Source organism: Gracilinanus agilis, chromosome 2 (genome assembly GCF_016433145.1).
Source record: "Gracilinanus agilis isolate LMUSP501 chromosome 2, AgileGrace, whole genome shotgun sequence".
Lineage (NCBI taxonomy): Eukaryota > Metazoa > Chordata > Mammalia > Didelphimorphia > Didelphidae > Gracilinanus > Gracilinanus agilis.
In genome coordinates, this window is record NC_058131.1 from 350,705,961 (window position 1) to 350,714,489 (window position 8,529).

The window sequence follows — 8,529 nt, forward strand, 5'->3', positions numbered from 1 at the left end:
GAGTTATTTTGAGAAGCAAATGAAAAAGCAGCTTTGCAAACTTTAAAGTGCTATATAAATGCTAAATTTTTATTATTATTGCTATAATTATCTTATCATATAACATTATTTATTATTATTATCTTAAGAGAAGCCATTTCTGTCCATTTCCCCTCAGATCCATCAGTAGGACCTCAGCTCTTCGTTTCAACCCCTTGAAAGACTGATGACTATCTTATGGGCAGTCTCTCCTTGAGAACAGTCACATCCCCTCTAAATCTTCAGAGACAAGCTCTTCATGAGGTGTTGCTGAGGAAAAAGAGAAATCACTGGGCTGGTTACTTCTCTTTGGGTCCCGGCCCCTCCAAACTTAGCTAAGCTGATCCTTGAACAACAGCCACAGTCTGCTGCTGGCTCTTACTCCCAACTAAAACACTGACCTTTCCCACATCAGGCCATCTTTAGGCTCTCAGGAGATATCTGGGAGAGACCAGCCAGAACAGGCTTACATGCCCTCCTGGGTCACTGCCTCAGCATGGCGGAGGGCCTGGCAGAGCTCAATAAAGCTCTGAGCCAGGCTGTGCAGGGTGACCCAAGATGGGCAGGTCACAGTCAGAGCTGTGTTTTTTCTGGTGGCGACATACGATCACCAGAGCTGAATATAAAGAAAGCCGAGTGCCACAGATTCGACATTTTCAAATTACGGTATTGGAGAAGACTTTTGAGTGTCTCTTGGACTCAAAGAGATCAAATCAGTCAATACTTAAAGAAATTAATTCAGACTGTTCACTGGAAAGTCAAATACTGAAGTAGAAGCTCAAATACTCTGATCACATAATGAAAAGTCAGGATTCATTGGAAAATGGATTGGAAATGATTTTATCTACTTGCTTATGTTGGGTTCTGACTCCTGAGAAGAACACTCACCCTGATGGGGCATGTAGATAGCATAGTGGCTAGAGCTTGGCCTGGGGTCAGGAGGACTTGGGTTCAAATCCTGCCTTAGATATTTCCTAGTTATGTGACCCCAGGCAAGCCATTGCCTAACCCTCCCTGCTCTTCTGTCTTAGACTTGATACTAAGACAGAAGGTAAGGGAAAGGAAGGAAGGAAGGTAGAAAGGGAGGGAAGGAAGATAGGAAGAAAGAGATCTTGATATTGGGAAAGATTGAAGACAAAGGCAAAGGAGATAGCAGAGGATGAGGTAGACAATGTCATGGAAACAACAAACAAGAGCTTGGAAAGACTGCAGATAATGGAAGCCAAAAGGCCAGGTGTGCTATGTCCATGGGCTCACAAAGAGTTGAGCACAATGAACAAGGTAAGGAGTTGTGTGGGGTAGGAACTTATAAAATGATGGACTCCTCTCACAAAGATACAGAATGGAGCTGAAGCAGGAAGAAATCAGGCTGTGTTACCTAAATTTCGATCAAAATAAATTGTTTCATGTTCCGAATCTAAGCCTCATTTCTCCAAAACCACATTGGCTTAGGCTGGTGAAAGCGAACCTATGGCATGGGTGCCAAAGAGCACTCTCTGTATTCATGTGCTAGAGTATGTTACTAGAAAAGCAGAGGGACTTGGGCAGAGCTGCTTCCCCCCAACCTCTCCACAGTGCCTGATGACATTGTTTCAAATCCCCACCCCTCTGCCCAGCAGTCAATGGGAGCACACAAGAGGTAAAGTGGGTGGCTCACAGGTGGCAGAGCTGGAGGGGAGCAGAGTGCTCAGGCCATTCCCCTCCCCCTCCTACACTTGCTGAGGATATTCCTCACTTCACCTGTCCCTCTGTCCAACTTTCTCCCTCCCCTGTGTGGGGTAAAGGGGGGAGGCACCTGGCACTCAGTCTCTGGTAGGGGGCAGGTATGGCACTCTGTCTCCAAAAGATTCGCCATCACTGGCTTAGGCTGACAAGACACAAACTGAGAAGCTATCCCTATAAAAAGGCTATAGGATATGCAGATAGACAGGAATGAATCAAGACAGACCTTGTTTTGATTGGTTAAAGTCTGTTTGAATAATTAGGATAATTAATTTTGTAAATTGCACATTCCATTAGCTAGCTTTCAGGACAAGATTGTAACTGTCAAGTAACCAGCCAATGGGGAATGAGGGGAGGAACCATCTTTGCATCAGGAACTAGGATAAGAGGAGCCTGAGTGCTCCCATTCTTTGTACTTGCTTGCTAACTGGCACACTTGTAACACTGGCTCGGGAGTACCCATTCTTGGGAGGATGAAATAATATTTCATCCTTTCATCCATTTCAACCTTTCACACCTTGAAGCCAGCCAAGTTCAGGTAATCATTCCTCTAGGCCAGAGGTCGGCAACCTTTTTGGCTGTGAGAGCCATAAACGCCACATTTTTTAAAATGTAATTTTGTGAGAGCCGTACAGTGCTCACAGTGTGCTCCTGTAACAGCGCCTGCAAAAAAATTGACTTTATGGCTCCTGCAGAAAGAGCCATACGTTGCCGACCCCTGCTCTAGGCAGTCAAAACCCAAGCTAAGTAAGTAGATAAAATCACTCATTTAGAGAAGTTGGCCATCTTGGAGGCCACCTAATACAACCCCTTCATTATTTCCCCTTTAAACTTGACCTTCTGTCTTAGGGTCAATTCTAAGATAGAAGAGTAGCTAAGGCTAGGCAGTCAGGGTTAGTGGCTAAGGCTAGGCAGTCAGACCCTAGTTGCCTAGGGTCACACAGCTAGGAAGCCAATCCCTTCATTTTACAGATGGGGAAACTGAGTGAGACCTGAGGAGAATAAGTGATTTGTCCAAGGTCAGGTATCTAATAAGCATCAGAGGCAGGAAATGAAAACAGTTACTTTAACCTCAGAGCCAGTATCTTTTCCACTCTTTCACACTCCTCCCTTTAGCAAAAGAACACTTGCCTTGGCTCTCTGGGGATGAGTTCAAGTCACTAGGCCTGGATGAATTGCCTCCCATGGCACAGCATGGGAGCAGCTGTGATTGCTGAGCCAATGTTAATGATGTTTGAAAGACTGGAAAATGGGGCAAGCATTACTGGATTGGAGAAGGACAATGCCTTGATTTTCTTTGCTATTTCTTTAAAAGATAAATTTCATTTTGGCATATCATACAAATTACCAAAAATGTTTTTAAAAGTAAAATCTAGGGAAGGAAATCTAGGACTATGGGCTAAATCTGAGAAATAAAAGTATAATAGGGAGAAATAAAAATATCCTACACTTGGATTAAAAAAATTAACTTCACTAGTACAAGTATGGGGAAGGTTTGGTTAGAAGCACTTTGTGTGAAAAAAATCTGGAGGTCTTGGTAAGAGTGTTTAATAACAACCAAGAGTGAATATGGAGGCAGACAATGAGAAACATCTAAGATACTGCATAACAATCACTGGTTCAAGTTTATAATGCATTTTTCTATCTTGTTTTATATGTATGTTATAAAAGAATTTTTCCTGATTGAGAAAAGAATACAAAATGCAAAACCCACAATTTTGATAACTGAAAATTGCCTATTGTTTTGTAGTACTTTTATTATTATATTGAGTGTTATCTTTATTGGGCTTTTTAGTTAGCTACTGAATGAATGCATTAGACACGTTCAGGTTTTAGTTGGGATTTTACATAGCTTGTATTTGAATACTTTGTTTCTTTGCTGTTTCCATTAACCCATCACATTTTTAAATAAATGTTATAATATCAACCTAAACAAAAACAAAATCCTTATCTTTGCAAGGGTTCAAAAAAAAAAAAAAAGGAAGAGTGAATATGATCTGCCACATTCATTAAAAAGGGCAGTGTCCAAACTATACCTGGTGGATTATGTTCAGGTCTGGAAACCACATTCTGGGAAATACAGTGAGAAGCTGGAAAATGTCAAAAGTATACTGACCTGGAGGCTAGCTAAGGAGCCTGGTGACCAGACCAGAGAAAAATCCATCGAAAGGAATGGGGATATTTAATGTGGAGAAAAAAAATGAGTTTTTGTTTGTTTTCTTTTATTTTCTTGCTGAGATTGCTTTTCTACCATTTCAGCTATTTGAATTGTTCATTGTCTTATAGTTTCATTACTCTTGGACCTAGAGGGCAGAACTAGGTATCATGGGTTAACATGACAGAGAAGCAGATGGAAAAACTTCCTAACATTTATAGCTATGCTTTGGGAGGCAAAAGGTAGCCCTTTGCTGGAAATATTCAAGGGACAGTTAAAAGATCACTTGTTGGGCATGGTTTAAAGGGGGATTCCTGAGGTCCCTTACTACTTTAAGGGATAAATATCTCAGATAAGATAAATGCCATAAGGGCGTTTAAGTCCTTTAAGAATGGGCAAAACTTGGGCATTTTATAATTAGGGTGTAGGTCGAAGTAGACAGCTGCCAAGGCCCCTACTAACTCCACAATTTCTGTGACTCTGAGATGGCAGGACCTAGGTTGAGGATTTCCCTTCCTATTTTCTAAGTAAAAGCTGCAAGGTGGGAGTTCCCTCTGCTTATTCTGACATTAGGGTTTCTCTAGGACCTTTACTGTAGTTGCCTTTCTGGCATCTTTGCCCTCTCTTTTTTTACTGGTTCCATCCTCTGTCTACAAACATAGCTTAAAAAAATCTTCTAGTGGCCCTGCTTCAAGCTTTAAGAGTTGATCATTCTAAAACATTTTAAGAGGCTTCAAAGAACTTAATAGTTCTTCTCTCTTTACTACTCAGCTCTTACTTCCCCACCATCTGTGTGCTTCACATCCTTTTTCCCTTACCCCGATTCAGGCTTCTCTATTATGCTATTCTTCCTTGATTGAGGCCATACTAGTCCTTATTTCCTTGACTAGCAGATCATTCAACCTTCTCTGGCCTCTACCAACTCCACAGTTTCTGTGGACTGGACAAGAAGGGGATACTGATTAATTGGAGTAATGGATGAACAAATTATGGCATATGAATGAAATGGAAGACTTTTGTGCTATAAGAGATGACCAAAGGGATGTATTCAAAGAAATATGGGGAGGCTTATATGAATGGATGCAGAAAACATTTAGCAGACTCAAAACAGTTTATATAGTGACTACAACAAAGTGCAAGAAATAATAATATGTAATGACCAACCATGATTCCCAAGGACAATGAAAAAGGAAATTACCAGCTTCCTGACAGAGAGGTGATGAACCACAAACTGAAGAATGAGATGAATATTTCTAGCCAATGTATGCATGTGTTTTTCTTAAATATGCAAAAATCATTGAAGTCAAAGATGCCAACTACTTACCTCTCACTTACTCCCCCTCAAGTACCTCTCCCTGTGTGTCATTCTTATAGCACTAACCCTAGAATTCACTGATGACAGCAGGGCTATTTTAACAATAGAAATGCCTCTTCCTACCACCATTTTCCAGGAGAGCAAAAAAAACCTTAGGAACACCAGGGCAGAGAGCCTGGGCCTTAATGAACTAAGGATTGGCAAGTGACTTTATTATTCAAAGCCTGAGGAAGCTTCATCAACAAAGATGGTCCCAAAATAGCTGTCTTTGTTTTAAAGCAGTGATTCCCAAAGTGGGCACCACCGCCCCCTAGTGGGTGCTGCAGCAATCCAGGAAAGTGGTGATGGCCACAGGTGCATTTGGGGCGGTGAATAACTGTAAGGGGGTAGTGATAGTATGTAACAGGGGGCACTAAGTAATATTTTTTCTGGAAAGGGGGCAGTAGGCCAAAAAAGTTTGGGAACCACTGGTTTAAAGCAACAAGAGCCAAAAAGGCACCATCAATGCAACTTTTGAAATTTTAAGACCTTACATATAATACCAGGTCTTAAAAGTGTCTGGGGGCCCCACCTTTGCCAGACTCAGGAACATTTAGTACTGACCAAACCCAAAGTAGAATAAAGAGAAGAGACAAAAGGAACAAATGGAAAAGGCTACCTTTTCTACTAAAAAGGAGTGAAGAAAAATAGAGCAGGCAAAATTCCCAAAGCAGCAGCAGCTGTCTTTGTAATCATAAATAACACCTGACTCAGTCCCTTCAAAAGAACCAGAGTGCCAGCTTCTATTTTTGTACACAGGATTCCACCTCAGTGCAGCTATCCTCAAAGGTCCTCTCTTCCAGGTAATGATTACTTCCACCTCTAGAGCTTGAAAAAGGGTGCAAAAGAGCTTTTCTCCCAAGCACCCTTAGGTCAGTGTTACAAGTATTAGCCTTATCTTACAGATGAGGAAACATCAGGGAAGTCAGTTTCCAACCCAGAACTGCCCCCATTCCAAGTCGTCTGCACTGTGAACTGTTTGTAAGAAATGAGAGCCCTGCTTTCCAGACCATTCTCACCTTTTAACATAAATCTTTAAGATTTCTTCTTTAATTTAGCAAAAGGCCATGTCTAGCTCCACATCACTGGAAAAAACAATCAGGTCCCCATTTTCATCTAAATATGAAATATAACATAAGTCAGTGACAATAGTTGCTTAGGCTGAATGTTACAGAACAGAAAGAGTGAGGAAGCTGCATCTGGCTAGCGCTCTCATAGCCACTGCAGTACATAGAGCTCCACAGAGACAGCACCAGGGCAAGTAAGAGCCATACAGGTACTGGGACTGTGGGGCGCTTAGGGAAAATAATAAAAAATAGGCAAAGGTGATCTTAAGAAGCTGAGAGGAAAAATGTCTTCATATGCCTTCTTTGTGCAAACCTGCTGGGAGGAACACAAAGAGAAGCACCCAGATGCTTCTGTGAACTTCTCAGAATTTTCTAAAAAATGCTCAGAAGGTGGAAGACAACGTCAGCTAAAGAGAAAGGAAAATTTGAGGACATGGCAAAAGCTGATAAGGTTCGTTATGAAAGAGAAATGAAAACCTACATACCACCTAAAGGAGAAACAAAAAAAGAAGTTTAAGGATCCCAATGCACCGAGAAGAGGCCTCCTTCAGCATTTTTCTTATTCTGATCTGAGTATTGTCAAAGGGGAGCAGCTTTTCTCTTGGAGATGTGGCCAAAAAATGGGGAGAAATGTGGAATAATACTGCTGCAGATGACAAATAACCTTTTTTTTATTCTATTTATTTGTTTATCTTAGCATTTATTAATATTCATTTTTTAGAAAAGTTAACATGGTTACATGATTCATGCTCCTACTTTCCTCTTCACCCCCTCGCCCTCCTGACAAATAACCTTATGAAAAGAAGGCAGCTAAGCTGAAGGAAAAGTATGAAAAGTATATTGCTGCATACTGGGCTAAAGAAAAACCTGATGTGGATAAAAAAAAGTGAGAAGTTGTCAAAGTGAAGAGCAAGAAAAAGAAGGAGGAGGAAGAAGATGAGGAAGATGAAGACGAGGAGGATGAAAAAGATGATGAGGATGAAGATGAGGATGAGGATGAATAAGTTGGTTCTAGAGCACTTTTTTTCTATACACAACTCATTCCTTTTAAAGAAAAAAAAAAAGGATTTGTTTTTAAACTGTACCGTGTCTTTTTTTTTTTTTTTTGTATAGTTAACAAACTACCGAATGTGTCTTTAGATAGCCCTGTCCTTTAATGGTATTTTCAATAGCCACTAACCTTGCCTGGTACAGTATAGGGGTTGTAAATTGGCATGGAAATTTAAAGCAAGTTTTTGTTGGTGCACAGCACAAATTAGTTATATATGGGGGTGTAGTTCATTTTCATCTTCCGTTGTCTTTGATGCAGCATATGAAATAATTGTTGTTCTGTAAACTGAATACCACTCTGTAATTGCCAAAAAAAAAAGTTGCAGCTGTTTTGTTGACATTCTGAATGCTTCTAAGTAAATACAAATTTTTTTATTACGAAAATATTTACTTAAGCTTCCTATTTTCTGGCACAAATTAACGAAGCTATCTATTCACACCATAACCAGAGGCCAAGGTTATGCATTGCCTTTTCTCCTCCATGTCTGCAGTGCTATGTACCCATTAATCCCAGCCACCCACATAACACAAATCAAAGATGGTGGTCTTGCTTATCTGTCTATCACAGAAAAATTCATCACTCCTCTCCCACAAGCTAAAGGTGCATCAACTTAGACTTCTTGACAAAACTATTGGAGTAATTTGCCATTTCCTTCTCTGGCTCTACAGATGAAGAAACTGAGACCAATATGGGGTTAAGTAACCTGCCCAGGGTCACACAACTCCTAAGTAGGAGCTCAGGATCAATCTTCCTGACTCCAGGCCTGGCACTCTCATAACCAGTCATGTAGCTGCCCCCAGGCTTCTTCAGTGCAGAATAATATAATATTTTAATAAGCAGGGGAGGTCCTGGAGCCAGTGGGGACAGTCCTGTGTCTGGTGGGAACTGGGCAATGGGGCTTGGAGAGCAGGGTAAGATCCCCTTCTGGAGAGGCAACTCTTGCCAAAGTGGGCCCTGACATACTAGGTCAGGATCCTAGTGGCTGGTCCCAGCCATGGACTCACTAAATCTAGGGCTGGGGAAAGAAACGTTTCCTTGGTGATGGTTGGTCCAATCCAATAAGCACCCCAATGCCCCACCCCTCCAGCTCCTTCTTCCCAGGTCCCCCATTGCCTTGCAAGCTGAACTTTCCTTTCTGATTAGAGTGTGAGCTTCTGAAGAA

The 8,529-nt window shown here is 41.3% G+C and overlaps 1 pseudogene; it reads left to right on the plus strand.

The window, feature by feature from the left end:
• The first annotated feature begins 514 nt into the window (after nucleotides 1–514).
• LOC123233758 lies at nucleotides 515–8,007 on the plus strand (annotated as a pseudogene).
• Nucleotides 8,008–8,529: the final 522 nt, after the last annotated feature.